This window comes from Ascidia mentula, chromosome 3, assembly GCF_947561715.1.
Source record: "Ascidia mentula chromosome 3, kaAscMent1.1, whole genome shotgun sequence".
Classification (NCBI taxonomy): domain Eukaryota; kingdom Metazoa; phylum Chordata; class Ascidiacea; order Phlebobranchia; family Ascidiidae; genus Ascidia; species Ascidia mentula.
This window is the reverse complement of record NC_138568.1, coordinates 9,815,693-9,835,837: the sequence shown is the minus strand read 5'-3', so window position 1 is coordinate 9,835,837 and position 20,145 is coordinate 9,815,693. Positions and strand designations below refer to the sequence as shown.

At 35.4% G+C, this 20,145-nt stretch overlaps 66 non-coding genes across 66 annotated transcripts; all 66 read left to right on the top strand.

Moving 5' to 3' along the window:
- Positions 1 to 26: 26 nt before the first annotated feature.
- Positions 27 to 140, top strand: LOC145896599 (U5 spliceosomal RNA). The gene has a single exon (XR_014402038.1). It is a non-coding gene; the product is annotated as a U5 spliceosomal RNA (small nuclear RNA).
- A 193-nt stretch (positions 141 to 333) lies between these two features.
- Positions 334 to 447, top strand: LOC145896598 (U5 spliceosomal RNA). Its single transcript, XR_014402037.1, has one exon. It is a non-coding gene; the product is annotated as a U5 spliceosomal RNA (small nuclear RNA).
- A 192-nt stretch (positions 448 to 639) lies between these two features.
- LOC145896528 (U5 spliceosomal RNA) lies at positions 640 to 755 on the top strand. The gene has a single exon (XR_014401970.1). It is a non-coding gene; the product is annotated as a U5 spliceosomal RNA (small nuclear RNA).
- A 193-nt stretch (positions 756 to 948) lies between these two features.
- Positions 949 to 1,062, top strand: LOC145896597 (U5 spliceosomal RNA). The gene has a single exon (XR_014402036.1). It is a non-coding gene; the product is annotated as a U5 spliceosomal RNA (small nuclear RNA).
- Positions 1,063 to 1,255: 193 nt separating this feature from the next.
- On the top strand, positions 1,256 to 1,369 carry LOC145896303 (U5 spliceosomal RNA). The gene has a single exon (XR_014401761.1). It is a non-coding gene; the product is annotated as a U5 spliceosomal RNA (small nuclear RNA).
- Positions 1,370 to 1,562: 193 nt separating this feature from the next.
- LOC145896596 (U5 spliceosomal RNA) lies at positions 1,563 to 1,676 on the top strand. Its single transcript, XR_014402035.1, has one exon. It is a non-coding gene; the product is annotated as a U5 spliceosomal RNA (small nuclear RNA).
- Positions 1,677 to 1,869: 193 nt separating this feature from the next.
- On the top strand, positions 1,870 to 1,983 carry LOC145896251 (U5 spliceosomal RNA). Its single transcript, XR_014401714.1, has one exon. It is a non-coding gene; the product is annotated as a U5 spliceosomal RNA (small nuclear RNA).
- A 193-nt stretch (positions 1,984 to 2,176) lies between these two features.
- Positions 2,177 to 2,290, top strand: LOC145896595 (U5 spliceosomal RNA). The gene has a single exon (XR_014402033.1). It is a non-coding gene; the product is annotated as a U5 spliceosomal RNA (small nuclear RNA).
- A 193-nt stretch (positions 2,291 to 2,483) lies between these two features.
- LOC145896244 (U5 spliceosomal RNA) lies at positions 2,484 to 2,597 on the top strand. Its single transcript, XR_014401707.1, has one exon. It is a non-coding gene; the product is annotated as a U5 spliceosomal RNA (small nuclear RNA).
- A 193-nt stretch (positions 2,598 to 2,790) lies between these two features.
- On the top strand, positions 2,791 to 2,904 carry LOC145896943 (U5 spliceosomal RNA). Its single transcript, XR_014402359.1, has one exon. It is a non-coding gene; the product is annotated as a U5 spliceosomal RNA (small nuclear RNA).
- Positions 2,905 to 3,095: 191 nt separating this feature from the next.
- On the top strand, positions 3,096 to 3,209 carry LOC145896218 (U5 spliceosomal RNA). Its single transcript, XR_014401685.1, has one exon. It is a non-coding gene; the product is annotated as a U5 spliceosomal RNA (small nuclear RNA).
- Positions 3,210 to 3,402: 193 nt separating this feature from the next.
- Positions 3,403 to 3,516, top strand: LOC145896594 (U5 spliceosomal RNA). The gene has a single exon (XR_014402032.1). It is a non-coding gene; the product is annotated as a U5 spliceosomal RNA (small nuclear RNA).
- A 193-nt stretch (positions 3,517 to 3,709) lies between these two features.
- Positions 3,710 to 3,823, top strand: LOC145896216 (U5 spliceosomal RNA). The gene has a single exon (XR_014401684.1). It is a non-coding gene; the product is annotated as a U5 spliceosomal RNA (small nuclear RNA).
- A 193-nt stretch (positions 3,824 to 4,016) lies between these two features.
- On the top strand, positions 4,017 to 4,130 carry LOC145896593 (U5 spliceosomal RNA). The gene has a single exon (XR_014402031.1). It is a non-coding gene; the product is annotated as a U5 spliceosomal RNA (small nuclear RNA).
- Positions 4,131 to 4,323: 193 nt separating this feature from the next.
- Positions 4,324 to 4,437, top strand: LOC145896592 (U5 spliceosomal RNA). The gene has a single exon (XR_014402030.1). It is a non-coding gene; the product is annotated as a U5 spliceosomal RNA (small nuclear RNA).
- Positions 4,438 to 4,630: 193 nt separating this feature from the next.
- Positions 4,631 to 4,744, top strand: LOC145896589 (U5 spliceosomal RNA). The gene has a single exon (XR_014402028.1). It is a non-coding gene; the product is annotated as a U5 spliceosomal RNA (small nuclear RNA).
- A 191-nt stretch (positions 4,745 to 4,935) lies between these two features.
- On the top strand, positions 4,936 to 5,049 carry LOC145896215 (U5 spliceosomal RNA). Its single transcript, XR_014401683.1, has one exon. It is a non-coding gene; the product is annotated as a U5 spliceosomal RNA (small nuclear RNA).
- Positions 5,050 to 5,242: 193 nt separating this feature from the next.
- LOC145896588 (U5 spliceosomal RNA) lies at positions 5,243 to 5,356 on the top strand. Its single transcript, XR_014402027.1, has one exon. It is a non-coding gene; the product is annotated as a U5 spliceosomal RNA (small nuclear RNA).
- Positions 5,357 to 5,549: 193 nt separating this feature from the next.
- On the top strand, positions 5,550 to 5,663 carry LOC145896587 (U5 spliceosomal RNA). The gene has a single exon (XR_014402026.1). It is a non-coding gene; the product is annotated as a U5 spliceosomal RNA (small nuclear RNA).
- A 193-nt stretch (positions 5,664 to 5,856) lies between these two features.
- LOC145896302 (U5 spliceosomal RNA) lies at positions 5,857 to 5,970 on the top strand. Its single transcript, XR_014401760.1, has one exon. It is a non-coding gene; the product is annotated as a U5 spliceosomal RNA (small nuclear RNA).
- A 193-nt stretch (positions 5,971 to 6,163) lies between these two features.
- Positions 6,164 to 6,277, top strand: LOC145896422 (U5 spliceosomal RNA). The gene has a single exon (XR_014401875.1). It is a non-coding gene; the product is annotated as a U5 spliceosomal RNA (small nuclear RNA).
- A 193-nt stretch (positions 6,278 to 6,470) lies between these two features.
- On the top strand, positions 6,471 to 6,584 carry LOC145896392 (U5 spliceosomal RNA). The gene has a single exon (XR_014401846.1). It is a non-coding gene; the product is annotated as a U5 spliceosomal RNA (small nuclear RNA).
- A 193-nt stretch (positions 6,585 to 6,777) lies between these two features.
- LOC145896243 (U5 spliceosomal RNA) lies at positions 6,778 to 6,891 on the top strand. Its single transcript, XR_014401706.1, has one exon. It is a non-coding gene; the product is annotated as a U5 spliceosomal RNA (small nuclear RNA).
- Positions 6,892 to 7,084: 193 nt separating this feature from the next.
- On the top strand, positions 7,085 to 7,198 carry LOC145896586 (U5 spliceosomal RNA). The gene has a single exon (XR_014402025.1). It is a non-coding gene; the product is annotated as a U5 spliceosomal RNA (small nuclear RNA).
- Positions 7,199 to 7,391: 193 nt separating this feature from the next.
- On the top strand, positions 7,392 to 7,505 carry LOC145896585 (U5 spliceosomal RNA). Its single transcript, XR_014402024.1, has one exon. It is a non-coding gene; the product is annotated as a U5 spliceosomal RNA (small nuclear RNA).
- Positions 7,506 to 7,698: 193 nt separating this feature from the next.
- Positions 7,699 to 7,812, top strand: LOC145896583 (U5 spliceosomal RNA). Its single transcript, XR_014402023.1, has one exon. It is a non-coding gene; the product is annotated as a U5 spliceosomal RNA (small nuclear RNA).
- Positions 7,813 to 8,005: 193 nt separating this feature from the next.
- LOC145896242 (U5 spliceosomal RNA) lies at positions 8,006 to 8,119 on the top strand. Its single transcript, XR_014401705.1, has one exon. It is a non-coding gene; the product is annotated as a U5 spliceosomal RNA (small nuclear RNA).
- A 191-nt stretch (positions 8,120 to 8,310) lies between these two features.
- On the top strand, positions 8,311 to 8,424 carry LOC145896582 (U5 spliceosomal RNA). The gene has a single exon (XR_014402022.1). It is a non-coding gene; the product is annotated as a U5 spliceosomal RNA (small nuclear RNA).
- A 193-nt stretch (positions 8,425 to 8,617) lies between these two features.
- Positions 8,618 to 8,731, top strand: LOC145896240 (U5 spliceosomal RNA). The gene has a single exon (XR_014401704.1). It is a non-coding gene; the product is annotated as a U5 spliceosomal RNA (small nuclear RNA).
- A 193-nt stretch (positions 8,732 to 8,924) lies between these two features.
- LOC145896581 (U5 spliceosomal RNA) lies at positions 8,925 to 9,038 on the top strand. Its single transcript, XR_014402021.1, has one exon. It is a non-coding gene; the product is annotated as a U5 spliceosomal RNA (small nuclear RNA).
- A 193-nt stretch (positions 9,039 to 9,231) lies between these two features.
- On the top strand, positions 9,232 to 9,345 carry LOC145896580 (U5 spliceosomal RNA). Its single transcript, XR_014402020.1, has one exon. It is a non-coding gene; the product is annotated as a U5 spliceosomal RNA (small nuclear RNA).
- Positions 9,346 to 9,538: 193 nt separating this feature from the next.
- Positions 9,539 to 9,652, top strand: LOC145896238 (U5 spliceosomal RNA). Its single transcript, XR_014401703.1, has one exon. It is a non-coding gene; the product is annotated as a U5 spliceosomal RNA (small nuclear RNA).
- A 193-nt stretch (positions 9,653 to 9,845) lies between these two features.
- LOC145896941 (U5 spliceosomal RNA) lies at positions 9,846 to 9,959 on the top strand. Its single transcript, XR_014402358.1, has one exon. It is a non-coding gene; the product is annotated as a U5 spliceosomal RNA (small nuclear RNA).
- Positions 9,960 to 10,150: 191 nt separating this feature from the next.
- Positions 10,151 to 10,264, top strand: LOC145896214 (U5 spliceosomal RNA). The gene has a single exon (XR_014401682.1). It is a non-coding gene; the product is annotated as a U5 spliceosomal RNA (small nuclear RNA).
- Positions 10,265 to 10,457: 193 nt separating this feature from the next.
- LOC145896579 (U5 spliceosomal RNA) lies at positions 10,458 to 10,571 on the top strand. Its single transcript, XR_014402019.1, has one exon. It is a non-coding gene; the product is annotated as a U5 spliceosomal RNA (small nuclear RNA).
- A 193-nt stretch (positions 10,572 to 10,764) lies between these two features.
- Positions 10,765 to 10,878, top strand: LOC145896213 (U5 spliceosomal RNA). Its single transcript, XR_014401681.1, has one exon. It is a non-coding gene; the product is annotated as a U5 spliceosomal RNA (small nuclear RNA).
- A 193-nt stretch (positions 10,879 to 11,071) lies between these two features.
- LOC145896577 (U5 spliceosomal RNA) lies at positions 11,072 to 11,185 on the top strand. The gene has a single exon (XR_014402017.1). It is a non-coding gene; the product is annotated as a U5 spliceosomal RNA (small nuclear RNA).
- Positions 11,186 to 11,378: 193 nt separating this feature from the next.
- Positions 11,379 to 11,492, top strand: LOC145896576 (U5 spliceosomal RNA). The gene has a single exon (XR_014402016.1). It is a non-coding gene; the product is annotated as a U5 spliceosomal RNA (small nuclear RNA).
- A 193-nt stretch (positions 11,493 to 11,685) lies between these two features.
- LOC145896575 (U5 spliceosomal RNA) lies at positions 11,686 to 11,799 on the top strand. The gene has a single exon (XR_014402015.1). It is a non-coding gene; the product is annotated as a U5 spliceosomal RNA (small nuclear RNA).
- Positions 11,800 to 11,990: 191 nt separating this feature from the next.
- On the top strand, positions 11,991 to 12,104 carry LOC145896212 (U5 spliceosomal RNA). The gene has a single exon (XR_014401680.1). It is a non-coding gene; the product is annotated as a U5 spliceosomal RNA (small nuclear RNA).
- A 193-nt stretch (positions 12,105 to 12,297) lies between these two features.
- On the top strand, positions 12,298 to 12,411 carry LOC145896574 (U5 spliceosomal RNA). Its single transcript, XR_014402014.1, has one exon. It is a non-coding gene; the product is annotated as a U5 spliceosomal RNA (small nuclear RNA).
- Positions 12,412 to 12,604: 193 nt separating this feature from the next.
- Positions 12,605 to 12,718, top strand: LOC145896573 (U5 spliceosomal RNA). The gene has a single exon (XR_014402013.1). It is a non-coding gene; the product is annotated as a U5 spliceosomal RNA (small nuclear RNA).
- A 193-nt stretch (positions 12,719 to 12,911) lies between these two features.
- Positions 12,912 to 13,025, top strand: LOC145896300 (U5 spliceosomal RNA). The gene has a single exon (XR_014401758.1). It is a non-coding gene; the product is annotated as a U5 spliceosomal RNA (small nuclear RNA).
- Positions 13,026 to 13,218: 193 nt separating this feature from the next.
- On the top strand, positions 13,219 to 13,332 carry LOC145896421 (U5 spliceosomal RNA). The gene has a single exon (XR_014401874.1). It is a non-coding gene; the product is annotated as a U5 spliceosomal RNA (small nuclear RNA).
- Positions 13,333 to 13,525: 193 nt separating this feature from the next.
- On the top strand, positions 13,526 to 13,639 carry LOC145896391 (U5 spliceosomal RNA). Its single transcript, XR_014401845.1, has one exon. It is a non-coding gene; the product is annotated as a U5 spliceosomal RNA (small nuclear RNA).
- Positions 13,640 to 13,832: 193 nt separating this feature from the next.
- On the top strand, positions 13,833 to 13,946 carry LOC145896237 (U5 spliceosomal RNA). The gene has a single exon (XR_014401702.1). It is a non-coding gene; the product is annotated as a U5 spliceosomal RNA (small nuclear RNA).
- A 193-nt stretch (positions 13,947 to 14,139) lies between these two features.
- LOC145896572 (U5 spliceosomal RNA) lies at positions 14,140 to 14,253 on the top strand. The gene has a single exon (XR_014402012.1). It is a non-coding gene; the product is annotated as a U5 spliceosomal RNA (small nuclear RNA).
- A 193-nt stretch (positions 14,254 to 14,446) lies between these two features.
- On the top strand, positions 14,447 to 14,560 carry LOC145896571 (U5 spliceosomal RNA). The gene has a single exon (XR_014402011.1). It is a non-coding gene; the product is annotated as a U5 spliceosomal RNA (small nuclear RNA).
- A 193-nt stretch (positions 14,561 to 14,753) lies between these two features.
- LOC145896570 (U5 spliceosomal RNA) lies at positions 14,754 to 14,867 on the top strand. Its single transcript, XR_014402010.1, has one exon. It is a non-coding gene; the product is annotated as a U5 spliceosomal RNA (small nuclear RNA).
- A 193-nt stretch (positions 14,868 to 15,060) lies between these two features.
- On the top strand, positions 15,061 to 15,174 carry LOC145896236 (U5 spliceosomal RNA). The gene has a single exon (XR_014401701.1). It is a non-coding gene; the product is annotated as a U5 spliceosomal RNA (small nuclear RNA).
- A 191-nt stretch (positions 15,175 to 15,365) lies between these two features.
- On the top strand, positions 15,366 to 15,479 carry LOC145896569 (U5 spliceosomal RNA). Its single transcript, XR_014402009.1, has one exon. It is a non-coding gene; the product is annotated as a U5 spliceosomal RNA (small nuclear RNA).
- A 193-nt stretch (positions 15,480 to 15,672) lies between these two features.
- Positions 15,673 to 15,786, top strand: LOC145896568 (U5 spliceosomal RNA). Its single transcript, XR_014402008.1, has one exon. It is a non-coding gene; the product is annotated as a U5 spliceosomal RNA (small nuclear RNA).
- A 193-nt stretch (positions 15,787 to 15,979) lies between these two features.
- On the top strand, positions 15,980 to 16,093 carry LOC145896566 (U5 spliceosomal RNA). The gene has a single exon (XR_014402006.1). It is a non-coding gene; the product is annotated as a U5 spliceosomal RNA (small nuclear RNA).
- A 193-nt stretch (positions 16,094 to 16,286) lies between these two features.
- On the top strand, positions 16,287 to 16,400 carry LOC145896565 (U5 spliceosomal RNA). Its single transcript, XR_014402005.1, has one exon. It is a non-coding gene; the product is annotated as a U5 spliceosomal RNA (small nuclear RNA).
- A 193-nt stretch (positions 16,401 to 16,593) lies between these two features.
- Positions 16,594 to 16,707, top strand: LOC145896564 (U5 spliceosomal RNA). Its single transcript, XR_014402004.1, has one exon. It is a non-coding gene; the product is annotated as a U5 spliceosomal RNA (small nuclear RNA).
- Positions 16,708 to 16,917: 210 nt separating this feature from the next.
- LOC145896276 (U5 spliceosomal RNA) lies at positions 16,918 to 17,032 on the top strand. The gene has a single exon (XR_014401735.1). It is a non-coding gene; the product is annotated as a U5 spliceosomal RNA (small nuclear RNA).
- Positions 17,033 to 17,224: 192 nt separating this feature from the next.
- LOC145896292 (U5 spliceosomal RNA) lies at positions 17,225 to 17,338 on the top strand. The gene has a single exon (XR_014401750.1). It is a non-coding gene; the product is annotated as a U5 spliceosomal RNA (small nuclear RNA).
- Positions 17,339 to 17,573: 235 nt separating this feature from the next.
- On the top strand, positions 17,574 to 17,686 carry LOC145896400 (U5 spliceosomal RNA). The gene has a single exon (XR_014401854.1). It is a non-coding gene; the product is annotated as a U5 spliceosomal RNA (small nuclear RNA).
- Positions 17,687 to 17,879: 193 nt separating this feature from the next.
- Positions 17,880 to 17,993, top strand: LOC145896940 (U5 spliceosomal RNA). Its single transcript, XR_014402357.1, has one exon. It is a non-coding gene; the product is annotated as a U5 spliceosomal RNA (small nuclear RNA).
- Positions 17,994 to 18,186: 193 nt separating this feature from the next.
- Positions 18,187 to 18,300, top strand: LOC145896201 (U5 spliceosomal RNA). Its single transcript, XR_014401671.1, has one exon. It is a non-coding gene; the product is annotated as a U5 spliceosomal RNA (small nuclear RNA).
- A 193-nt stretch (positions 18,301 to 18,493) lies between these two features.
- LOC145896562 (U5 spliceosomal RNA) lies at positions 18,494 to 18,607 on the top strand. Its single transcript, XR_014402003.1, has one exon. It is a non-coding gene; the product is annotated as a U5 spliceosomal RNA (small nuclear RNA).
- Positions 18,608 to 18,800: 193 nt separating this feature from the next.
- Positions 18,801 to 18,914, top strand: LOC145896561 (U5 spliceosomal RNA). Its single transcript, XR_014402002.1, has one exon. It is a non-coding gene; the product is annotated as a U5 spliceosomal RNA (small nuclear RNA).
- Positions 18,915 to 19,107: 193 nt separating this feature from the next.
- On the top strand, positions 19,108 to 19,221 carry LOC145896385 (U5 spliceosomal RNA). The gene has a single exon (XR_014401839.1). It is a non-coding gene; the product is annotated as a U5 spliceosomal RNA (small nuclear RNA).
- A 193-nt stretch (positions 19,222 to 19,414) lies between these two features.
- LOC145896560 (U5 spliceosomal RNA) lies at positions 19,415 to 19,528 on the top strand. Its single transcript, XR_014402001.1, has one exon. It is a non-coding gene; the product is annotated as a U5 spliceosomal RNA (small nuclear RNA).
- Positions 19,529 to 19,721: 193 nt separating this feature from the next.
- Positions 19,722 to 19,835, top strand: LOC145896559 (U5 spliceosomal RNA). The gene has a single exon (XR_014402000.1). It is a non-coding gene; the product is annotated as a U5 spliceosomal RNA (small nuclear RNA).
- Positions 19,836 to 20,028: 193 nt separating this feature from the next.
- On the top strand, positions 20,029 to 20,142 carry LOC145896558 (U5 spliceosomal RNA). Its single transcript, XR_014401999.1, has one exon. It is a non-coding gene; the product is annotated as a U5 spliceosomal RNA (small nuclear RNA).
- The last annotated feature ends 3 nt before the right edge of the window (positions 20,143 to 20,145 follow it).

The following is a 20,145-nucleotide window of genomic DNA, read 5'->3' as shown; positions in this document are numbered from 1 at the left end:
GCATTAACTGTATGTTCCGGAATTACAGCTCTGGTCTAATTTCATATCGAGCAAATCTTTCGCCTTTTACTAAAGATTTCCGTGAAGTTGGACATACCAAGAGTCTAAACGATTTGTTGAAACCACAACACAGTTGTGGTGTGATTTTATATTGTTTCTAAAAATTTACGTCAATGATGCTGGAAATCATTAATATAGTTTTGATGGGCATTCGTCGTTCAACGATATGTTATCGGTCTTCAATGCACTGAAGAAATATTCGGAGAAATGCATCCTGCAAATTGGAAAACTTTCCAACATTTATTTGGCATTAACTGTATGTTCCGGAATTACAGCTCTGGTCTAATTTCATATCGAGCAAATCTTTCGCCTTTTACTAAAGATTTCCGTGAAGTTGGACATACCAAGAGTCTAAACGATTTGTTGAAACCACAACACAGTTGTGGTGTGATTATATATTGTTTCTAAAAATTTACGTCAATGATGTTGGAAATCATTAATATAGTTTTGATGGGCATTCGTCGTTCAACGATATGTTATCGGTCTTCAATACACTGAAGAAATATTCGGAGAAATGCATCCGGCAAATTGGAAAACTTTCCAACATTTCTTTGGCATTAACTGTATGTTCCGGAATTACAGCTCTGGTCTAATTTCATATCGTGCAAATCTTTCGCCTTTTACTAAAGATTTCCGTGAAGTTGGACATACCAAGAGCCTTAAACGATTTGTTGAAACCACAACACAGTTGTGGTGTGATTTTATATTGTTTCTAAAAATTTGCGTCAATGATGTTCGAAATCATTCATATAGCTTTGATGGGCATTCGTCGTTCAACGATATGTTATCGGTCTTCAATGCACTGAAGAAATATTCGGAGAAATGCATCCTACAAATTGGAAAACTTTCCAACATTTGTTTGGCATTAACTGTATGTTCCGGAATTACAGCTCTGGTCTAATTTCATATCGAGCAAATCTTTCGCCTTTTACTAAAGATTTCCGTGAAGTTGGACATACCAAGAGTCTAAACGATTTGTTGAAACCACAACACAGTTGTGGTGTGATTATATATTGTTTCTAAAAATTTACGTCAATGATGTTGGAAATAATCAATATAATTTTACTTGGCATTCGTCGTTCAACGATATGTTATCGGTCTTCAATGCACTGAAGAAATATTCGGAGAAATGCATCCTGCAAATTGGAAAACTTTCCAACATTTGTTTGGCATTAACTGTATGTTCCGGAATTACAGCTCTGGTCTAATTTCATATCGAGCAAATCTTTCGCCTTTTACTAAAGATTTCCGTGAAGTTGGACATACCAAGAGTCTAAACGATTTGTTGAAACCACAACACAGTTGTGCTGTGATTTTATATTGTTTCTAAAAATTTACGTCAATGATGTTGGAAATCATTAATATAGTGTTGATGGGCATTCGTCGTTCAACGATATGTTATCGGTCTTCAATGCACTGAAGAAATATTCGGAGAAATGCATCCTGCAAATTGGAAAACTTTCCAACATTTGTTTGGCATTAACTGTATGTTCCGGAATTACAGCTCTGGTCTAATTTCATATCGAGCAAATCTTTCGCCTTTTACTAAAGATTTCCGTGAAGTTGGACATACCAAGAGTCTAAACGATTTGTTGAAACCACAACACAGTTGTGGTGTGATTTTATATTGTTTCTAAAGATTTGCGTCAATGATGTTGGAAATCATTAATATAGCTTTGATGGGCATTCGTCGTTCAACGATATGTTATCGGTCTTCAATGCACTGAAGAAATATTCGGAGAAATGCATCCTGCAAATTGGAAAAGTTTCCAACATTTGTTTGGCATTAACTGTATGTTCCGGAATTACACCTCTGGTCTAATTTCATATCGAGCAAATCTTTCGCCTTTTACTAAAGATTTCCGTGAAGTTGGGCATACCAAGAGTCTAAACGATTTGTTGAAACCACAACACAGTTGTGGTGTGATTTTATATTGTTTCTAAAAATTTACGTCAATGATGTTGGAAATCATTAATATAGTTTTGATGGGCATTCGTCGTTCAACGATATGTTATCGGTCTTCAATGCACTGAAGAAATATTCGGAGAAATGCATCCTGCAAATTGGAAAACTTTCCAACATTTGTTTGGCATTAACTGTATGTTCCGGAATTACAGCTCTGGTCTAATTTCATATCGAGCAAATCTTTCGCCTTTTACTAAAGATTTCCGTGAAGTTGGACATACCAAGAGTCTAAACGATTTGTTGAAACCACAACACAGTTGTGGTGTGATTATATATTGTTTCTAAAAATTTACGTCAATGATGTTGGAAATCATTAATATAGTTTTGATGGGCATTCGTCGTTCAACGATATGTTACCGGTCTTCAATGCACTGAAGAAATATTCGGAGAAATGCATCCTGCAAATTGGAAAACTTCCCAACATTTGTTTGGCATTAACTGTATGTTCCGGAATTACAGCTCTGGTCTAATTTCATATCGAGCAAATCTTTCGCCTTTTACTAAAGATTTCCGTGAAGTTGGGCATACCAAGAGTCTAAACGATTTGTTGAAACCACAACACAGTTGTGGTGTGATTATATATTGTTTCTAAAAATTTACGTCAATGATGTTGGAAATCATTAATATAGTTTTGATGGGCATTCGTCGTTCAACGATATGTTATCGGTCTTCAATACACTGAAGAAATATTCGGAGAAATGCATCCGGCAAATTGGAAAACTTTCCAACATTTCTTTGGCATTAACTGTATGTTCCGGAATTACAGCTCTGGTCTAATTTCATATCGTGCAAATCTTTCGCCTTTTACTAAAGATTTCCGTGAAGTTGGACATACCAAGAGTCTAAACGATTTGTTGAAACCACAACACAGTTGTGGTGTGATTTTATATTGTTTCTAAAAATTTGCGTCAATGATGTTGGAAATCATTAATATAGCTTTTTGGCATTCGTCGTTCAACGATATGTTATCGGTCTTCAATGCACTGAAGAAATATTCGGAGAAATGCTTCGTGCAAATTGGAAAACTTTCCAACATTTGTTTGGCATTAACTGTATGTTCCGGAATTACAGCTCTGGTCTAATTTCATATCGAGCAAATCTTTCGCCTTTTACTAAAGATTTCCGTGAAGTTGGACATACCAAGAGGCTAAACGATTTGTTGAAACCACAACACAGTTGTGGTGTGATTATATATTGTTTCTAAAAATTTACGTCAATGATGTTGGAAATCATTAATATAGTTTTGATGGGCATTCGTCGTTCAACGATATGTTATCGGTCTTCAATGCACTGAAGAAATATTCGGAGAAATGCATCCTGCAAATTGGAAAACTTCCCAACATTTGTTTGGCATTAACTGTATGTTCCGGAATTACAGCTCTGGTCTAATTTCATATCGAGCAAATCTTTCGCCTTTTACTAAAGATTTCCGTGAAGTTGGACATACCAAGAGTCTAAACGATTTGTTGAAACCACAACACAGTTGTGGTGTGATTTTATATTGTTTCTAAAAATTTACGTCAATGATGTTGGAAATCATTAATATAGCTTTGATGGGCATTCGTCGTTTAACTATATGTTATCGGTCTTCAATGCACTGAAGAAATATTCGGAGAAATGCTTCGTGCAAATTGGAAAACTTTCCAACATTTGTTTGGCATTAACTGTATGTTCCGGAATTACAGCTCTGGTCTAATTTCATATCGAGCAAATCTTTCGCCTTTTACTAAAGATTTCCGTGAAGTTGGACATACCAAGAGGCTAAACGATTTGTTGAAACCACAACACAGTTGTGGTGTGATTATATATTGTTTCTAAAAATTTACGTCAATGATGTTGGAAATCATTAATATAGTTTTGATGGGCATTCGTCGTTCAACGATATGTTATCGGTCTTCAATGCACTGAAGAAATATTCGGAGAAATGCATCCTGCAAATTGGAAAACTTCCCAACATTTGTTTGGCATTAACTGTATGTTCCGGAATTACAGCTCTGGTCTAATTTCATATCGAGCAAATCTTTCGCCTTTTACTAAAGATTTCCGTGAAGTTGGACATACCAAGAGTCTAAACGATTTGTTGAAACCACAACACAGTTGTGGTGTGATTTTATATTGTTTCTAAAAATTTACGTCAATGATGTTGGAAATCATTAATATAGCTTTGATGGGCATTCGTCGTTCAACTATATGTTATCGGTCTTCAATGCACTGAAGAAATATTCGGAGAAATGCATCCTGCAAATTGGAAAACTTTCCAACATTTGTTTGGCATTAACTGTATGTTCCGGAATTACAGCTCTGGTCTAATTTCATATCGAGCAAATCTTTCGCCTTTTACTAAAGATTTCCGTGAAGTTGGACATACCAAGAGTCTAAACGATTTGTTGAAACCACAACACAGTTGTGGTGTGATTTTATATTGTTTCTAAAAATTTACGTCAATGATGTTGGAAATAATCAATATAATTTTACTGGACATTCGTCGTTCAACTATATGTTATCGGTCTTCAATGCACTGAAGAAATATTCGGAGAAATGCATCCTGCAAATTGGAAAACTTCCCAACATTTGTTTGGCATTAACTGTATGTTCCGGAATTACAGCTCTGGTCTAATTTCATATCGAGCAAATCTTTCGCCTTTTACTAAAGATTTCCGTGAAGTTGGACATACCAAGAGTCTAAACGATTTGTTGAAACCACAACACAGTTGTGGTGTGATTTTATATTGTTTCTAAAAATTTGCGTCAATGATGTTGGAAATCATTAATATAGCTTTTTGGCATTCGTCGTTCAACGATATGTTATCGGTCTTCAATGCACTGAAGAAATATTCGGAGAAATGCTTCGTGCAAATTGGAAAACTTTCCAACATTTGTTTGGCATTAACTGTATGTTCCGGAATTACAGCTCTGGTCTAATTTCATATCGAGCAAATCTTTCGCCTTTTACTAAAGATTTCCGTGAAGTTGGACATACCAAGAGGCTAAACGATTTGTTGAAACCACAACACAGTTGTGGTGTGATTATATATTGTTTCTAAAAATTTACGTCAATGATGTTGGAAATCATTAATATAGTTTTGATGGGCATTCGTCGTTCAACGATATGTTATCGGTCTTCAATGCACTGAAGAAATATTCGGAGAAATGCATCCTGCAAATTGGAAAACTTCCCAACATTTGTTTGGCATTAACTGTATGTTCCGGAATTACAGCTCTGGTCTAATTTCATATCGAGCAAATCTTTCGCCTTTTACTAAAGATTTCCGTGAAGTTGGACATACCAAGAGTCTAAACGATTTGTTGAAACCACAACACAGTTGTGGTGTGATTTTATATTGTTTCTAAAAATTTACGTCAATGATGTTGGAAATCATTAATATAGCTTTGATGGGCATTCGTCGTTCAACTATATGTTATCGGTCTTCAATGCACTGAAGAAATATTCGGAGAAATGCATCCTGCAAATTGGAAAACTTTCCAACATTTGTTTGGCATTAACTGTATGTTCCGGAATTACAGCTCTGGTCTAATTTCATATCGAGCAAATCTTTCGCCTTTTACTAAAGATTTCCGTGAAGTTGGACATACCAAGAGTCTAAACGATTTGTTGAAACCACAACACAGTTGTGGTGTGATTTTATATTGTTTCTAAAAATTTACGTCAATGATGTTGGAAATAATCAATATAATTTTACTGGACATTCGTCGTTCAACTATATGTTATCGGTCTTCAATGCACTGAAGAAATATTCGGAGAAATGCATCCTGCAAATTGGAAAAGTTTCCAACATTTGTTTGGCATTAACTGTATGTTCCGGAATTACAGCTCTGGTCTAATTTCATATCGAGCAAATCTTTCGCCTTTTACTAAAGATTTCCGTGAAGTTGGACATACCAAGAGTCTAAACGATTTGTTGAAACCACAACACAGTTGTGCTGTGATTTTATATTGTTTCTAAAAATTTACGTCAATGATGTTGGAAATCATTAATATAGTGTTGATGGGCATTCGTCGTTCAACGATATGTTATCGGTCTTCAATGCACTGAAGAAATATTCGGAGAAATGCATCCTGCAAATTGGAAAACTTTCCAACATTTGTTTGGCATTAACTGTATGTTCCGGAATTACAGCTCTGGTCTAATTTCATATCGAGCAAATCTTTCGCCTTTTACTTAAGATTTCCGTGAAGTTGGACATACCAAGAGTCTAAACGATTTGTTGAAACCACAACACAGTTGTGCTGTGATTTGATATTGTTTCTAAAAATTTACGTCAATGATGTTGGAAATCATTAATATAGTGTTGATGGGCATTCGTCGTTCAACGATATGTTATCGGTCTTCAATGCACTGAAGAAATATTCGGAGAAATGCATCCTGCAAATTGGAAAACTTTCCAACATTTGTTTGGCATTAACTGTATGTTCCGGAATTACAGCTCTGGTCTAATTTCATATCGAGCAAATCTTTCGCCTTTTACTTAAGATTTCCGTGAAGTTGGACATACCAAGAGTCTAAACGATTTGTTGAAACCACAACACAGTTGTGGTGTGATTTTATATTGTTTCTAAAGATTTGCGTCAATGATGTTGGAAATCATTAATATAGCTTTGATGGGCATTCGTCGTTCAACGATATGTTATCGGTCTTCAATGCACTGAAGAAATATTCGGAGAAATGCATCCTGCAAATTGGAAAACTTCCCAACATTTGTTTGGCATTAACTGTATGTTCCGGAATTACAGCTCTGGTCTAATTTCATATCGAGCAAATCTTTCGCCTTTTACTAAAGATTTCCGTGAAGTTGGGCATACCAAGAGTCTAAACGATTTGTTGAAACCACAACACAGTTGTGGTGTGATTTTATATTGTTTCTAAAAATTTGCGTCAATGATGTTGGAAATCATTAATATAGCTTTGATGGGCATTCGTCGTTCAACGATATGTTATCGGTCTTCAATGCACTGAAGAAATATTCGGAGAAATGCATCCTGCAAATTGGAAAACTTTCCAACATTTCTTTGGCATTAACTGTATGTTCCGGAATTACAGCTCTGGTCTAATTTCATATCGAGCAAATCTTTCGCCTTTTACTAAAGATTTCCGTGAAGTTGGACATACCAAGAGTCTAAACGATTTGTTGAAACCACAACACAGTTGTGGTGTGATTATATATTGTTTCTAAAAATTTACGTCAATGATGTTGGAAATCATTAATATAGTTTTGATGGGCATTCGTCGTTCAACGATATGTTATCGGTCTTCAATGCACTGAAGAAATATTCGGAGAAATGCATCCTGCAAATTGGAAAACTTCCCAACATTTGTTTGGCATTAACTGTATGTTCCGGAATTACAGCTCTGGTCTAATTTCATATCGAGCAAATCTTTCGCCTTTTACTAAAGATTTCCGTGAAGTTGGACATACCAAGAGTCTAAACGATTTGTTGAAACCACAACACAGTTGTGGTGTGATTTTATATTGTTTCTAAAAATTTACGTCAATGATGTTGGAAATCATTAATATAGCTTTGATGGGCATTCGTCGTTCAACTATGTGTTATCGGTCTTCAATGCACTGAAGAAATATTCGGAGAAATGCATCCTGCAAATTGGAAAACTTTCCAACATTTGTTTGGCATTAACTGTATGTTCCGGAATTACAGCTCTGGTCTAATTTCATATCGAGCAAATCTTTCGCCTTTTACTAAAGATTTCCGTGAAGTTGGACATACCAAGAGTCTAAACGATTTGTTGAAACCACAACACAGTTGTGGTGTGATTTTATATTTTTTCTAAAAATTTACGTCAATGATGTTGGAAATAATCAATATAATTTTACTGGACATTCGTCGTTCAACTATATGTTATCGGTCTTCAATGCACTGAAGAAATATTCGGAGAAATGCATCCTGCAAATTGGAAAACTTCCCAACATTTGTTTGGCATTAACTGTATGTTCCGGAATTACAGCTCTGGTCTAATTTCATATCGAGCAAATCTTTCGCCTTTTACTAAAGATTTCCGTGAAGTTGGGCATACCAAGAGTCTAAACGATTTGTTGAAACCACAACACAGTTGTGGTGTGATTTTATATTGTTTCTAAAAATTTGCGTCAATGATGTTGGAAATCATTAATATAGCTTTTTGGCATTCGTCGTTCAACGATATGTTATCGGTCTTCAATGCACTGAAGAAATATTCGGAGAAATGCTTCGTGCAAATTGGAAAACTTTCCAACATTTGTTTGGCATTAACTGTATGTTCCGGAATTACAGCTCTGGTCTAATTTCATATCGAGCAAATCTTTCGCCTTTTACTAAAGATTTCCGTGAAGTTGGACATACCAAGAGTCTAAACGATTTGTTGAAACCACAACACAGTTGTGGTGTGATTATATATTGTTTCTAAAAATTTACGTCAATGATGTTGGAAATCATTAATATAGTTTTGATGGGCATTCGTCGTTCAACGATATGTTATCGGTCTTCAATGCACTGAAGAAATATTCGGAGAAATGCATCCTGCAAATTGGAAAACTTCCCAACATTTGTTTGGCATTAACTGTATGTTCCGGAATTACAGCTCTGGTCTAATTTCATATCGAGCAAATCTTTCGCCTTTTACTAAAGATTTCCGTGAAGTTGGGCATACCAAGAGTCTAAACGATTTGTTGAAACCACAACACAGTTGTGGTGTGATTTTATATTGTTTCTAAAAATTTGCGTCAATGATGTTGGAAATCATTAATATAGCTTTGATGGGCATTCGTCGTTCAACGATATGTTATCGGTCTTCAATGCACTGAAGAAATATTCGGAGAAATGCATCCTGCAAATTGGAAAACTTTCCAACATTTGTTTGGCATTAACTGTATGTTCCGGAATTACAGCTCTGGTCTAATTTCATATCGAGCAAATCTTTCGCCTTTTACTAAAGATTTCCGTGAAGTTGGACATACCAAGAGTCTAAACGATTTGTTGAAACCACAACACAGTTGTGGTGTGATTATATATTGTTTCTAAAAATTTACGTCAATGATGTTGGAAATCATTAATATAGTTTTGATGGGCATTCGTCGTTCAACGATATGTTATCGGTCTTCAATGCACTGAAGAAATATTCGGAGAAATGCATCCTGCAAATTGGAAAACTTCCCAACATTTGTTTGGCATTAACTGTATGTTCCGGAATTACAGCTCTGGTCTAATTTCATATCGAGCAAATCTTTCGCCTTTTACTAAAGATTTCCGTGAAGTTGGACATACCAAGAGTCTAAACGATTTGTTGAAACCACAACACAGTTGTGGTGTGATTTTATATTGTTTCTAAAAATTTACGTCAATGATGTTGGAAATCATTAATATAGCTTTGATGGGCATTCGTCGTTCAACTATGTGTTATCGGTCTTCAATGCACTGAAGAAATATTCGGAGAAATTCATCCTGCAAATTGGAAAACTTTCCAACATTTGTTTGGCATTAACTGTATGTTCCGGAATTACAGCTCTGGTCTAATTTCATATCGAGCAAATCTTTCGCCTTTTACTAAAGATTTCCGTGAAGTTGGGCATACCAAGAGTCTAAACGATTTGTTGAAACCACAACACAGTTGTGGTGTGATTATATATTGTTTCTAAAAATTTACGTCAATGATGTTGGAAATCATTAATATAGTTTTGATGGGCATTCGTCGTTCAACGATATGTTATCGGTCTTCAATACACTGAAGAAATATTCGGAGAAATGCATCCGGCAAATTGGAAAACTTTCCAACATTTCTTTGGCATTAACTGTATGTTCCGGAATTACAGCTCTGGTCTAATTTCATATCGTGCAAATCTTTCGCCTTTTACTAAAGATTTCCGTGAAGTTGGACATACCAAGAGTCTAAACGATTTGTTGAAACCACAACACAGTTGTGGTGTGATTTTATATTGTTTCTAAAAATTTGCGTCAATGATGTTGGAAATCATTAATATAGCTTTTTGGCATTCGTCGTTCAACGATATGTTATCGGTCTTCAATGCACTGAAGAAATATTCGGAGAAATGCTTCGTGCAAATTGGAAAACTTTCCAACATTTGTTTGGCATTAACTGTATGTTCCGGAATTACAGCTCTGGTCTAATTTCATATCGAGCAAATCTTTCGCCTTTTACTAAAGATTTCCGTGAAGTTGGACATACCAAGAGGCTAAACGATTTGTTGAAACCACAACACAGTTGTGGTGTGATTATATATTGTTTCTAAAAATTTACGTCAATGATGTTGGAAATCATTAATATAGTTTTGATGGGCATTCGTCGTTCAACGATATGTTATCGGTCTTCAATGCACTGAAGAAATATTCGGAGAAATGCATCCTGCAAATTGGAAAACTTCCCAACATTTGTTTGGCATTAACTGTATGTTCCGGAATTACAGCTCTGGTCTAATTTCATATCGAGCAAATCTTTCGCCTTTTACTAAAGATTTCCGTGAAGTTGGACATACCAAGAGTCTAAACGATTTGTTGAAACCACAACACAGTTGTGGTGTGATTTTATATTGTTTCTAAAAATTTACGTCAATGATGTTGGAAATCATTAATATAGCTTTGATGGGCATTCGTCGTTCAACTATATGTTATCGGTCTTCAATGCACTGAAGAAATATTCGGAGAAATGCTTCGTGCAAATTGGAAAACTTTCCAACATTTGTTTGGCATTAACTGTATGTTCCGGAATTACAGCTCTGGTCTAATTTCATATCGAGCAAATCTTTCGCCTTTTACTAAAGATTTCCGTGAAGTTGGACATACCAAGAGGCTAAACGATTTGTTGAAACCACAACACAGTTGTGGTGTGATTATATATTGTTTCTAAAAATTTACGTCAATGATGTTGGAAATCATTAATATAGTTTTGATGGGCATTCGTCGTTCAACGATATGTTATCGGTCTTCAATGCACTGAAGAAATATTCGGAGAAATGCATCCTGCAAATTGGAAAACTTCCCAACATTTGTTTGGCATTAACTGTATGTTCCGGAATTACAGCTCTGGTCTAATTTCATATCGAGCAAATCTTTCGCCTTTTACTAAAGATTTCCGTGAAGTTGGACATACCAAGAGTCTAAACGATTTGTTGAAACCACAACACAGTTGTGGTGTGATTTTATATTGTTTCTAAAAATTTACGTCAATGATGTTGGAAATCATTAATATAGCTTTGATGGGCATTCGTCGTTCAACTATATGTTATCGGTCTTCAATGCACTGAAGAAATATTCGGAGAAATGCATCCTGCAAATTGGAAAACTTTCCAACATTTGTTTGGCATTAACTGTATGTTCCGGAATTACAGCTCTGGTCTAATTTCATATCGAGCAAATCTTTCGCCTTTTACTAAAGATTTCCGTGAAGTTGGACATACCAAGAGTCTAAACGATTTGTTGAAACCACAACACAGTTGTGGTGTGATTTTATATTGTTTCTAAAAATTTACGTCAATGATGTTGGAAATAATCAATATAATTTTACTGGACATTCGTCGTTCAACTATATGTTATCGGTCTTCAATGCACTGAAGAAATATTCGGAGAAATGCATCCTGCAAATTGGAAAACTTCCCAACATTTGTTTGGCATTAACTGTATGTTCCGGAATTACAGCTCTGGTCTAATTTCATATCGAGCAAATCTTTCGCCTTTTACTAAAGATTTCCGTGAAGTTGGACATACCAAGAGTCTAAACGATTTGTTGAAACCACAACACAGTTGTGGTGTGATTTTATATTGTTTCTAAAAATTTGCGTCAATGATGTTGGAAATCATTAATATAGCTTTTTGGCATTCGTCGTTCAACGATATGTTATCGGTCTTCAATGCACTGAAGAAATATTCGGAGAAATGCTTCGTGCAAATTGGAAAACTTTCCAACATTTGTTTGGCATTAACTGTATGTTCCGGAATTACAGCTCTGGTCTAATTTCATATCGAGCAAATCTTTCGCCTTTTACTAAAGATTTCCGTGAAGTTGGACATACCAAGAGGCTAAACGATTTGTTGAAACCACAACACAGTTGTGGTGTGATTATATATTGTTTCTAAAAATTTACGTCAATGATGTTGGAAATCATTAATATAGTTTTGATGGGCATTCGTCGTTCAACGATATGTTATCGGTCTTCAATGCACTGAAGAAATATTCGGAGAAATGCATCCTGCAAATTGGAAAACTTCCCAACATTTGTTTGGCATTAACTGTATGTTCCGGAATTACAGCTCTGGTCTAATTTCATATCGAGCAAATCTTTCGCCTTTTACTAAAGATTTCCGTGAAGTTGGACATACCAAGAGTCTAAACGATTTGTTGAAACCACAACACAGTTGTGGTGTGATTTTATATTGTTTCTAAAAATTTACGTCAATGATGTTGGAAATCATTAATATAGCTTTGATGGGCATTCGTCGTTCAACTATATGTTATCGGTCTTCAATGCACTGAAGAAATATTCGGAGAAATGCATCCTGCAAATTGGAAAACTTTCCAACATTTGTTTGGCATTAACTGTATGTTCCGGAATTACAGCTCTGGTCTAATTTCATATCGAGCAAATCTTTCGCCTTTTACTAAAGATTTCCGTGAAGTTGGACATACCAAGAGTCTAAACGATTTGTTGAAACCACAACACAGTTGTGGTGTGATTTTATATTGTTTCTAAAAATTTACGTCAATGATGTTGGAAATAATCAATATAATTTTACTGGACATTCGTCGTTCAACTATATGTTATCGGTCTTCAATGCACTGAAGAAATATTCGGAGAAATGCATCCTGCAAATTGGAAAAGTTTCCAACATTTGTTTGGCATTAACTGTATGTTCCGGAATTACAGCTCTGGTCTAATTTCATATCGAGCAAATCTTTCGCCTTTTACTAAAGATTTCCGTGAAGTTGGACATACCAAGAGTCTAAACGATTTGTTGAAACCACAACACAGTTGTGCTGTGATTTTATATTGTTTCTAAAAATTTACGTCAATGATGTTGGAAATCATTAATATAGTGTTGATGGGCATTCGTCGTTCAACGATATGTTATCGGTCTTCAATGCACTGAAGAAATATTCGGAGAAATGCATCCTGCAAATTGGAAAACTTTCCAACATTTGTTTGGCATTAACTGTATGTTCCGGAATTACAGCTCTGGTCTAATTTCATATCGAGCAAATCTTTCGCCTTTTACTTAAGATTTCCGTGAAGTTGGACATACCAAGAGTCTAAACGATTTGTTGAAACCACAACACAGTTGTGCTGTGATTTGATATTGTTTCTAAAAATTTACGTCAATGATGTTGGAAATCATTAATATAGTGTTGATGGGCATTCGTCGTTCAACGATATGTTATCGGTCTTCAATGCACTGAAGAAATATTCGGAGAAATGCATCCTGCAAATTGGAAAACTTTCCAACATTTGTTTGGCATTAACTGTATGTTCCGGAATTACAGCTCTGGTCTAATTTCATATCGAGCAAATCTTTCGCCTTTTACTTAAGATTTCCGTGAAGTTGGACATACCAAGAGTCTAAACGATTTGTTGAAACCACAACACAGTTGTGGTGTGATTTTATATTGTTTCTAAAGATTTGCGTCAATGATGTTGGAAATCATTAATATAGCTTTGATGGGCATTCGTCGTTCAACGATATGTTATCGGTCTTCAATGCACTGAAGAAATATTCGGAGAAATGCATCCTGCAAATTGGAAAACTTCCCAACATTTGTTTGGCATTAACTGTATGTTCCGGAATTACAGCTCTGGTCTAATTTCATATCGAGCAAATCTTTCGCCTTTTACTAAAGATTTCCGTGAAGTTGGGCATACCAAGAGTCTAAACGATTTGTTGAAACCACAACACAGTTGTGGTGTGATTTTATATTGTTTCTAAAAATTTGCGTCAATGATGTTGGAAATCATTAATATAGCTTTGATGGGCATTCGTCGTTCAACGATATGTTATCGGTCTTCAATGCACTGAAGAAATATTCGGAGAAATGCATCCTGCAAATTGGAAAACTTTCCAACATTTCTTTGGCATTAACTGTATGTTCCGGAATTACAGCTCTGGTCTAATTTCATATCGAGCAAATCTTTCGCCTTTTACTAAAGATTTCCGTGAAGTTGGACATACCAAGAGTCTAAACGATTTGTTGAAACCACAACACAGTTGTGGTGTGATTATATATTGTTTCTAAAAATTTACGTCAATGATGTTGGAAATCATTAATATAGTTTTGATGGGCATTCGTCGTTCAACGATATGTTATCGGTCTTCAATGCACTGAAGAAATATTCGGAGAAATGCATCCTGCAAATTGGAAAACTTCCCAACATTTGTTTGGCATTAACTGTATGTTCCGGAATTACAGCTCTGGTCTAATTTCATATCGAGCAAATCTTTCGCCTTTTACTAAAGATTTCCGTGAAGTTGGACATACCAAGAGTCTAAACGATTTGTTGAAACCACAACACAGTTGTGGTGTGATTTTATATTGTTTCTAAAAATTTACGTCAATGATGTTGGAAATCATTAATATAGCTTTGATGGGCATTCGTCGTTCAACTATGTGTTATCGGTCTTCAATGCACTGAAGAAATATTCGGAGAAATGCATCCTGCAAATTGGAAAACTTTCCAACATTTGTTTGGCATTAACTGTATGTTCCGGAATTACAGCTCTGGTCTAATTTCATATCGAGCAAATCTTTCGCCTTTTACTAAAGATTTCCGTGAAGTTGGACATACCAAGAGTCTAAACGATTTGTTGAAACCACAACACAGTTGTGGTGTGATTTTATATTTTTTCTAAAAATTTACGTCAATGATGTTGGAAATAATCAATATAATTTTACTGGACATTCGTCGTTCAACTATATGTTATCGGTCTTCAATGCACTGAAGAAATATTCGGAGAAATGCATCCTGCAAATTGGAAAACTTCCCAACATTTGTTTGGCATTAACTGTATGTTCCGGAATTACAGCTCTGGTCTAATTTCATATCGAGCAAATCTTTCGCCTTTTACTAAAGATTTCCGTGAAGTTGGGCATACCAAGAGTCTAAACGATTTGTTGAAACCACAACACAGTTGTGGTGTGATTTTATATTGTTTCTAAAAATTTGCGTCAATGATGTTGGAAATCATTAATATAGCTTTTTGGCATTCGTCGTTCAACGATATGTTATCGGTCTTCAATGCACTGAAGAAATATTCGGAGAAATGCTTCGTGCAAATTGGAAAACTTTCCAACATTTGTTTGGCATTAACTGTATGTTCCGGAATTACAGCTCTGGTCTAATTTCATATCGAGCAAATCTTTCGCCTTTTACTAAAGATTTCCGTGAAGTTGGACATACCAAGAGTCTAAACGATTTGTTGAAACCACAACACAGTTGTGGTGTGATTATATATTGTTTCTAAAAATTTACGTCAATGATGTTGGAAATCATTAATATAGTTTTGATGGGCATTCGTCGTTCAACGATATGTTATCGGTCTTCAATGCACTGAAGAAATATTCGGAGAAATGCATCCTGCAAATTGGAAAACTTCCCAACATTTGTTTGGCATTAACTGTATGTTCCGGAATTACAGCTCTGGTCTAATTTCATATCGAGCAAATCTTTCGCCTTTTACTAAAGATTTCCGTGAAGTTGGACATACCAAGAGTCTAAACGATTTGTTGAAACCACAACACAGTTGTGGTGTGATTTTATATTGTTTCTAAAAATTTGCGTCAATGATGTTGGAAATCATTAATATAGCTTTGATGGGCATTCGTCGTTCAACGATATGTTATCGGTCTTCAATGCACTGAAGAAATATTCGGAGAAATGCATCCTGCAAATTGGAAAACTTTCCAACATTTGTTTGGCATTAACTGTATGTTCCGGAATTACAGCTCTGGTCTAATTTCATATCGAGCAAATCTTTCGCCTTTTACTAAAGATTTCCGTGAAGTTGGACATACCAAGAGTCTAAACGATTTGTTGAAACCACAACACAGTTGTGGTGTGATTATATATTGTTTCTAAAAATTTACGTCAATGATGTTGGAAATCATTAATATAGTTTTGATGGGCATTCGTCGTTCAACGATATGTTATCGGTCTTCAATGCACTGAAGAAATATTCGGAGAAATGCATCCTGCAAATTGGAAAACTTCCCAACATTTGTTTGGCATTAACTGTATGTTCCGGAATTACAGCTCTGGTCTAATTTCATATCGAGCAAATCTTTCGCCTTTTACTAAAGATTTCCGTGAAGTTGGACATACCAAGAGTCTAAACGATTTGTTGAAACCACAACACAGTTGTGGTGTGATTTTATATTGTTTCTAAAAATTTACGTCAATGATGTTGGAAATCATTAATATAGCTTTGATGGGCATTCGTCGTTCAACTATGTGTTATCGGTCTTCAATGCACTGAAGAAATATTCGGAGAAATTCATCCTGCAAATTGGAAAACTTTCCAACATTTGTTTGGCATTAACTGTATGTTCCGGAATTACAGCTCTGGTCTAATTTCATATCGAGCAAATCTTTCGCCTTTTACTAAAGATTTCCGTGAAGTTGGACATACCAAGAGTCTAAACGATTTGTTGAAACCACAACACAGTTGTGGTGTGATTTTATATTGTTTCCAAAAATTTACGTCAATGATGATTGGGCATTCGTCGTTCAACGATATGTTAACGGTCTTCAATGCACTGAAGAAATATTCGGAGAAATGCATCCTGCAAATTGGAAAACTTTCCAACATTTTCGAAATGCATCCTGCAAATTGGAAAACTTTCCAACATTTCTTTGGCATTAAATGTGTGTTCCTGAATTACAGCTCTGGTCTAATTTCATATCGAGCAAATCTTTCGCCTTTTACTAAAGATTTCCGTGAAGTTGGACATACCAAGAGTCTAAACGATTTGTTGAAACCACAACACAGTGGTGGTTTGATTTTATATTGTTTCTAAAAATTTACGTCAATGATGTTGGAAATCATTAATATAGTTTTGATGGCCATTCGTCGTTCAACGATATGTTATCGGTCTTCAATGCACTGAAGAAATATTCGGAGAAATGCATCCTGCAAATTGGAAAACTTTCCAACATTTGTTTGGCATTAACTGTATGTTCCGTAATTACAGCTCTGGTCTAATTTCATATCGAGCAAATCTTTCGCCTTTTACTAAAGATTTCCGTGAAGTTGGACATACCAAGAGTCTAAACGATTTGTTGAAACCACAACACATTTGTGCTGTGATTTTTTGCATTGTTTCTAAAAATTTACGTCAATGATGTTGGAAATCATTAATATAGTTTTGATGGGCATTCGTCGTTCAACGATATGTTATCGGTCTTCAATGCACTGAAGAAATATTCGGAGAAATGCATCCTGCAAATTGGGAAACTTTCAAACATTTTCCAAATGCATCCTGCAAATTGGAAAACTTTCCAACATTTGTTTGGCATTAAATGTATGTTCCTGAATTACAGCTCTGGTCTAATTTCATATCGAGCAAATCTTTCGCCTTTTACTAAAGATTTCCGTGAAGTTGGCATACCAAGAGTCTAAACGATTTGTTGAAACCACAACACAGTTGTGGTGTGATTTTATATTGTTTCTAAAAATTTACGTCAATGATGTTGGAAATCATTAATATAGTTTTGATGGGCATTCGTCGTTCAACGATATGTTGTCGGTCTTCAATGCACTGAAGAAATATTCGGAGAAATGCATCCTGCAAATTGGAAAACTTTCCAACATTTGTTTGGCATTAACTGTATGTTCCGGAATTACAGCTCTGGTCTAATTTCATATCGTGCAAATCTTTCGCCTTTTACTAAAGATTTCCGTGAAGTTGGACATACCAAGAGTCTAAACGATTTGTTGAAACCACAACACAGTTGTGGTGTGATTTTATATTGTTTCTAAAAATTTACGTCAATGATGTTGTTAATCATTATTATAGTTTTGATAGGCATTCGTCGTTCAGCGATTTGTTATCGGTCTTCAATGCACTGAAGAAATATTCGGAGAAATGCATCCTGCAAATTGGAAAACTTTCCAACATTTGTTTGGCATTAACTGTATGTTCCGGAATTACCGCTCTGGTCTAATTTCATATCGAGCAAATCTTTCGCCTTTTACTAAAGATTTCCGTGAAGTTGGACATACCAAGAGTCTAAACGATTTGTTGAAACCACAACACAGTTGTGGTGTGATTTTATATTGTTTCTAAAAATTTACGTCAATGATGTTGGAAATAATCAATATAATTTTACTGGGCATTCGTCGTTCAACGATATGTTATCGGTCTTCAATGCACTGAAGAAATAATCGGAGAAATGCATCCTGCAAATTGGAAAACTTTCCAAAGTTTGTTTGGCATTAACTGTATGTTCCGGAATTACAGCTCTGGTCTAATTTCATATCGAGCAAATCTTTCGCCTTTTACTAAAGATTTCCGTGAAGTTGGACATACCAAGAGTCTAAACGATTTGTTGAAACCACAACACAGTTGTGGTGTGATTTTATATTGTTTCTAAAAATTTACGTCAATGATGTTGGAAATCATTAATATAGTTTTGATGGGCATTCGTCGTTCAACGATATGTTATCGGTCTTCAATGCACTGAAGAAATATTCGGAGAAATTCATCCTGCAAATTGGAAAACTTTCCAACATTTGTTTGGCATTAACTGTATGTTCCGGAATTACAGCTCTGGTCTAATTTCATATCGAGCAAATCTTTCGCCTTTTACTAAAGATTTCCGTGAAGTTGGACATACCAAGAGTCTAAACGATTTGTTGAAACCACAACACAGTTGTGGTGTGATTTTATATTGTTTCTAAAAATTTACGTCAATGATGCTGGAAATTATTAATATAGTTTTGATGGGCATTCGTCGTTCAACGATATGTTATCGGTCTTCAATGCACTGAAGAAATATTCGGAGAAATGCATCCTGCAAATTGGAAAACTTTCCAACATTTGTTTGGCATTAACTGTATGTTCCGGAATTACAGCTCTGGTCTAATTTCATATTGAGCAAATCTTTCGCTTTTTACTAAAGATTTCCGTGAAGTTGGACATACCAAGAGTCTAAACGATTTGTTGAAACCACAACACAGTTGTGGTGTGATTTTATATTGTTTCTAAAAATTTACGTCAATGATGTTGGAAATCATTAATATAGTTTTGATGGGCATTCGTCGTTCAACGATATGTTATCGGTCTTCAATGCACTGAAGAAATATTCGGAGAAATGCATCCTGCAAATTGGAAAACTTTCCAACATTTGTTTGGCATTAACTGTATGTTCCGGAATTACAGCTCTGGTCTAATTTCATATCGAGCAAATCTTTCGCCTTTTACTAAAGATTTCCGTGAAGTTGGACATACCAAGAGTCTAAACGATTTGTTGAAACCACAACACAGTTGTGGTGTGATTTTATATTGTTTCTAAAAATTTAAGTCAATGATGTTGGAAATAATCAATATAATTTTACTGGACATTCGTCGTTCAACGATATGTTATCGGTCTTCAATGCACTGAAGAAATATTCGGAGAAATGCATCCTGCAAATTGGAAAACTTTCCAACATTTGTTTGGCATTAACTGTATGTTCCGGAATTACAGCTCTGGTCTAATTTCATATCGAGCAAATCTTTCGCCTTTTACTAAAGATTTCCGTGAAGTTGGACATACCAAGAGTCTAAACGATTTGTTGAAACCACAACACAGTTGTGGTGTGATTATATATTGTTTCTAAAAATTTACGTCAATGATGTTGGAAATCATCAATATAGTTTTGATGGGCATTCGTCGTTCAACGATATGTTATCGGTCTTCAATGCACTGAAGAAATATTCGGAGAAATGCATCCTGCAAATTGGAAAACTTTCCAACATTTGTTTGGCATTAACTGTATGTTCCGGAATTACAGCTCTGGTCTAATTTCATATCGAGCAAATCTTTCGCCTTTTACTAAAGATTTCCGTGAAGTTGGACATACCAAGAGTCTAAACGATTTGTTGAAACCACAACACAGTTGTGGTGTG